Raw genomic sequence first — 7330 nt, forward strand, 5'->3', positions numbered from 1 at the left:
TCACATTATTTTAGTTTATAACATTTAGGTTTATTTATATGTAACATCAGCATGAAACTTATTTTAATTTCATTTTTATTTATTTTAAGAAAAATAAGATTTTTGTTTAGTTCGCCAAGTCCAGTTTTAATTTTTTTATTTGAATATTTTTGCATGTCAGATTATTAACAAGTCAGTAACAGCAACAACGTTATTAATTTAGCCATTTTAGAAATGAAATACTTCAGTAAATTAATTGAATTTTAATGACTAAATGACACTTAATAATAGCTAAGCACATACATATTGTATTGTAAAACTTGTACAAAAAGTGAATTGTCTTAGTACATTAAATAGATTATTATAGTTCCGCTTTATATATGGAATCATTTATTTATATTGTAACTTGTCCAAATTTTTTGTAGAGCATTGTATTTGTTTTAAAATGCACAACTCCATGTAATTATATGTTAAATAATATTGAATTGTTTCTAGGCAACTTATACTGCTTTCAATGTAAAGATTAGCACAATGTAATTGTATGTGTGTATTGTCAATTTTTTGCAGCTACAATGAGGCAAGAGAAGGGATATCAGGGGCAACATGCTGCCCCTCCTGTCCCCCCACCACCAGTTCCCCCACCCCAAGGGATCCATATTATGGCTATTATGATGGTAGATATGGTTTTAGAGTAGGTCATCTTGTGCATCTTGACCTTTTAACATTCCCATGTTCAAGAATTGTTTGTTATTCCACTAATAATGAAATTCCCTTTGAATTGTATAAATTATGTTGCAAGGAGTCAGTTGTAAAAATGGTTGTTACCAATTGAACACAATTTTAAAAATGATATGTTTTTGTTATTTTTGACATTGATATTTGTTTAAAAGTGCAATTACAAAAGTAAACTTGTTATTTATCTAAAGGTTATAAAGAGTTTTACGGTGAGAGTATGTGGGAAGATTTACGGTGAGAGTATGTGCAATGTTTTACGGTGAGAGTCACTGAGTATGTAGGATGTTTTATATAATACTATAGGTGACAAAAAAATAGGTTAGCTTGTTAAATCTTTCTATAAACAATGTCATTTAAAGAAAAAACAAGAGCTAGAAAATCCTTTTTTGGTAGACAGAACGCTCTGATTTGATTTTTTTACCTGATTTAATCATTATCCAGGGACCTCAATGGTTCAATAAAGTTGAATCAATATTTATTTAGATGAAAAGATACTAATTTTATAACTATAAATATTATATAACAGTAGTTTGTCAATAGACTTTAATAAGTTATAAATGGTCGAAACACGAACTACAATAATAAAAAAAGGGATTCTATAAGTTAAGGAACAAAAAATGTAAACATATGTTTAAATTTGATCTACTATTGTAAATGGTTAAGGGTTAGGACCTGATACTGTACTGTCTTAAAAGCAAATTCTAGGCTTCCTATACAATAGTTAAGCACTTAAATTCTAGCTACAATTAGTCAATTATTATTTTTACATGAGCAGGTACTGACCAATTGTTGACTCCACGAATAAAACTTGTTTATACTTAAATCTCATGTGCTGTTACTCAGTTAGTAAAAAAATGTATGTTTTTCTGAGTTCCATTCATAAATATATTTATAAATTGTGCATTATATAATTATCTGGTGGGTGAACATTTTTGTTTTTCTACCCGTGTTAATTTGTGTTAATTTATAGGCGTTGAAAATCTTTGAAATTTTATGAATTGGCTAATTATGTGAGAAATTGTAGGTGATGTGACAATTGATTTATTTTGAAAGTGTTCAATAATACTGTTGCTGAGATTGCATAAAATGTTATTGCACTTGAATCAATCAGTAGACTTGATCATTGAATTGAATGAAATTTACAGCATTTGAAAAAATTTCTGTTATACAACGATATCAATGAAGCCCAATAACTGCTACTTTTAAATGACTTAATAAGGATAACTTAGCATGCTGATGATTTGGGTCTTTATTGTTGTTGTTTTTTGAGAGAATCTTCTTAAAAATGTATAATGTTATATATTGGGTTTGAAGATTTTAAGTTGAATTCAAAGAATAAACTTTAATACAAATGTAGAAGAAAAAATCTGAGCTATCAAATCACAATGAAAATTTTTTGAAGAATGATGCAGTTGTTTCCTTGTGAAAATTCATCATATTTTGTAATTTAATCTACTGTCTGGTCCAGTATATAGACAATAACTGTTTAAATCTAGTGTGTTTAGGTATCAGCTGTTTTTGTATGAGGCTACAAAAAGGTGTAATGACTAATGTTAGCTTCAGTGAGCTATTATGCCTGTTTTAAGCCTAGTACAAATACAGCTAATATTTAGAGACACTAAAAAGTAATTGACTCTATCCTGCAATTAAATTTGTACATTTTTTTCCATCCATCCCAATCTTTGAATTTGTTTTTGAAAAAAATTTACATGACTTTATCATGGGCCGTAATGAGGACCCCAAATTGAAATGTGAAATATACAGTAATTTGACATTATGGTTCGCTTGCAACAGAAGCAGCATACCACAAATCTTTATTAGTAAGGATGAAAGGTTGATTGCAGTATAAATGTGTAAATAACTATAAGTTTCTCTCAAAAGCATGGCATGTTATTTGGGCTTTTAAATGTAAACATAACTGGGACCAAGGGCAGAAATTATCCAGATTGTTCAATTAAAATAGCATTTCCTTATCCATAATGAAGTGAAGTTAGAAATACACATGATTTTGTGGTTTTGCCAAAGTCTGTGTTCAAGCCTGTACAAAATTTGCCATTTGTTAAACATTTAAATTTGTGGTAAAGCTGTGTTCATGTAACTCACAAAAATTGGTATCTAACAAATAATAATATATTATGTTTTATATACACCAATATCAACAAACTATGTAGTCTCATAATTGGGTGCGCTTGAGTGGAGGATGTCCTGGGTTTAAACTTGCTGCTTCTTGATGTATGTTGTTCATAACAACTTTGCATGATGTTTAAAGAAAGGTGTTTGGTTGAAATTAATTTTTGTTTAAATTTTGTGAATGTTTCGTTTTATACTTGAAGGCAAATATTGACACTTCCTTAGTATTTGTAACAGTAGAACATGTTGTAGTGCATATAATGAATTCTTCCTTTCTCCCTCCCAAATCATAAATCTTCCATACTGCTAACTTTTCAGTTACTAGACAATATATTAGTAAATTAGTTTATACAGAGGAGTCAAAAACGTAACATAATATTATAAGGAAAATAACTGGTGGACCATTACATCATATATAGTATGAGATACAACATTACCTTTATAACAGTTGAAGGTTCAGCACATGTGTTTCTGCTATCCTTTTCATGAAAGGGTAAATCAGATGAATAATTCTAACATGCTACATATTGTAGGGACAGTAAAGAAAACTAAGTTCATATGCCTTCAGCACCTTCAATGGGCATTGGCTGTTAAATTCATGCCCATCTAAGAGATTCAAAATCAAATTTGATTTGCTGTAAATTAAGAAGTATCGAATGATAAGTACCCTCATTCTGATTATTGAAATATAGACCTGTTTGCACTTTGTTTAGAAATCACAATAATAAAACTGGCATTTTTTTCTATTCTTGAAAACTCCTAATAATAAATGCAAGCAATAATTTCTGAATTTACAGTATTCAGTACTTCAAAAGTTACATAAAAACAATACCACAATATATGGAATCTTATGCAACTTTTGTATGTATATCTGTCTTCTAATTAACAAATGACATTGCCTATGAAAACTTGATGGACATTTGCCCTGTTATAATGATATACAGACAGGTAGGCAAATACAACAAGTCAATTAGACAATTAGAAGTTCTGTTTGATCTCATTTCATAGAGGACTTGCAACCTGTCAAATTAATGGTTGCATGCATATCACCCAAATGAATTATTATTGGGCAAGACAGTAATATATGAGGGAAGAGTACATATAGTTTTAAAATTTATACAATTTGGCTGCTAATCATGCTAATAGCGATTTATTATTTTCAACTATATTTATTTTCATGTCAAGTTTTATTTGATGTTAATTTCTGTGAATTTTAGAATTACATTGGAGTATATTATATTTTAAACATGTCCGGTATGTGATAGTAGTAAAATTGATAGTTTTGACAAAAAAAATGCTCCGTAATTATTTTTGTTTTGTATTTATTTTTATTATGAGTGGTGATAAGTCCTGGCTTATTATACCTTATCAGCCAGGGAATATTTTTTTTAATTTTATTATTTGACTAAAATGGACTGAAGTTGAACAGCATTTAATTGACAAATGATTGTTCATTTAATGTTAATTTCAGATGGGGATATACCACCTCGTCCACCACTGCCTCATGAGACTGCCCCTGCCAGACCCCCACCTCCTGATACAGATGATGAAGAAGATTTCCCTGTCCCACAGGCTAATCAACCCATCATGGTGAGTATTGCATATTACCTTACCTCCTATACATTTATAGGAATATCATTGGTTGAGAGTGACCATGTGGAGACTATATTTTATACGAGGTTAGTAGGCAGGGTTTATTTCAAAACAAGGTTAGTAACAGTGTTATGTCCCTTTATAAAAACAAAAGGATGTTGAGGAAATATCTGAAACGACGTTTCACCCTGACCACAGTCAAAGAAATTGAACGATTGAAATACATGCAGAAAACACATGATTTAAAAGCTAACAAGTTGTTATTGTTGGCATTTGTTTTGTATAGGCCAATGGCTGAACATATGTTATCACTGACGGCCTTCTCAATATATATGTTTCTTTTACAAAAATCACATTTACAAATTTTCAATTTTGAAAAAAACACAGCTATTTCACAAGACCTAAAATTTCAGATTAAAAAAAAACCAGAAAGATCATGAAACTTCTTTAATCATTATGTAATGATCATATATTGTTTTATGTTGTAGATGGCAGCACATGCCCTCCATATGGAGACAAAGCAGTGGTCAAGTAAAGATTATGAGATAATAGCTGCAGCCAAAAGAATGGCTCTCCTTACGGCCAAACTTAGTCAGTTGGTCAGGTAATACTTTATAGATCATGATTCAGGGATGAAGGGTTAAGGGTGTACCTTGGGGCATTGCATAATTATACTGTATGTATATATTGGTCTTATCAAAACAGAAAAAGTTTAAGTTAAAAGTAAAAGTTAAGGTTAGAAGTAGAGTTGATTTCAAAATGTGTTTCATTAAGTAAAGAAGATTTATTTTGAGGTGTTTAAGACCTACACAACATTTTTAAATGCTCTGAGTTGAAAAGTAGGAACGAAGTTTTAATATCAGAAACTATGAATGTATATGCTCAGATGACATTGAAAAATCATGTTCAGTACAAATTCAAGTAAAAGAGGAGATACTGGATATTGAGGCTCTCACATTCAAAAACAATTGGTAGACTGATATTTAATAATTATCTATGATTTATATCACACCATTTTAGTATGTACATGTACTTATACTCAATTATATATGTATATATGTCTTTCAGTTGGGAAAGGTAAAGGTTAAATTGATAGTCTTTAGCCTTCTTCAGTTCAGGCATTTATCTACTATTAACATTTCTATTTGAAATGTCTCATTTAACATATATGCATTGAAACATCATAATTTCTTTGTTTCTTAGCTGTGGCACACATATCTTCTTCACTCAGATGAAAAATCATGATGCTTATCAAAGCCTGTTGTACTTCTATCGGTAAAACAAGAGTTAAAACCCAGACTGTTTGATCCTTCCAAACAAAGATCCTACAGATTTGCTACAAATTTAGCATTCACTTTGTGCCATTTCTACTGATAAAATCAGTATGCAGTGATTTGTTTACTTTTATATTCAAGAATCAATAATTTTGATGGGTCATCTCAGAATATTGAAAGATATATAAAGATTGTTTAAATTCCATATAAATACCGGGTAATTCAGGTTGTAAGAAAATTTAAAATTCAAAATTACTATATGTAGATATTAAATCCAGGAAAGAGATTTGGACTCACAAAATTTATCAAAGTGTTAATATAATTTTTTTAATAAGAAATCAGCAAATGCAAATATTGATGATAACAATAAATTGATTCAGTATTGGTTAAATAGTTTTTGGGATACCCTGCTAAGGTAATCTATAAATACATTTTGTAATATTCTGTGTTGCATTTAAGGAATTAAAAATCCACCCTTTCAACTTTCAGGTAGACAGAAGTTTTGATTATTAAAAAAGGTGTTTTTCTCTTAGTCTTTCCCTTTGATTATGATTTTCCTTCCAGTCACAAACATTTTACCAGGAAACAGCACAAGTTGATACTCCTTATGAGCATGAAAACAAATACCCTGTAATTTATATTTTCTGAAGGCAATATTTTAAACAGTATATATATTATAGATTAGTGTAAACGATGTATATAAGGCACACACCAATAGCATTGTGTAAAATCAGGTGCACAATCAGTATTTATATCTTACATGATAAAATCTTTGTATGATAACTCAAACAAATATGGAATACACCTGTCAACAGTTCTGGACCACAAATCTGAAAAGTAATTTCATCAACTATTAAATAATGCAGCAAAAATAACAAGTCATTTGTACACTTCAATGCAAAGACTCAACATTCTATCATCTTACTAATGCATGAAACACAATACTTGTTAAAACCTTAAATCAATTGATCTGAGGGTCTGTGGTTCTGTAAATAACTAAATACATGAAAAATGTAAACAAAATCTAAGCATGCTTGAGATGCAGAAAAAGTCTGTCAAATCTTAAAAATATTCAAATATATTCTTGTTAATTATGTAAAGACATTTTACATGCTTTAAAATGAATGGCAGAATGAAAATCTTTCATCTTAATACGTTGTATCGATTATTATATGATTGGCCATTTTCTTGAAATGTATATTAAACTTTCTTTCTGTCTTAGTCTGTTCTCAACTCTGGCTTTGCATAAAATGAAATTACAGTTAAAACATGCTAAAACATTAAGGCTATGAGAAGAAATTACTGTCATTTGAAATATAGAAATCTTAGAATGCATTTACTTCTAAAAAATAATGTCACAGAAAAAATATTTGAAGAAGAAAAAGATTCATAAAACTTTTCATGTTTGCAATGTCCACTTTTATATTTGTACATTATATTTTTTTTGAATCATATATCATAGGGTACCACTATATATTTTTTTAATCATGTATCATAGTGTAGCACATATCATTATTCCAATGTGAAATGTATCCTTTTATTACTTGTAATGATTATTATTGAAATAGTAAACTATCTATTGGAAGTATTGCATTATACAATAATTGACTGTATTTCTG

The 7330-nt window shown here is 29.4% G+C and overlaps 1 pseudogene; it reads left to right on the plus strand.

Moving 5' to 3' along the window:
* The window catches only part of LOC134701788 (vinculin-like), a 30819-nt pseudogene extending 25301 nt beyond the window's left edge, over nucleotides 1-5518 (plus strand).
* Nucleotides 5519-7330: the final 1812 nt, after the last annotated feature.

The sequence above is a fragment of the Mytilus trossulus genome, unplaced genomic scaffold (genome assembly GCF_036588685.1).
Source record: "Mytilus trossulus isolate FHL-02 unplaced genomic scaffold, PNRI_Mtr1.1.1.hap1 h1tg000343l___fragment_1__unscaffolded, whole genome shotgun sequence".
Taxonomy (NCBI): domain Eukaryota; kingdom Metazoa; phylum Mollusca; class Bivalvia; order Mytilida; family Mytilidae; genus Mytilus; species Mytilus trossulus.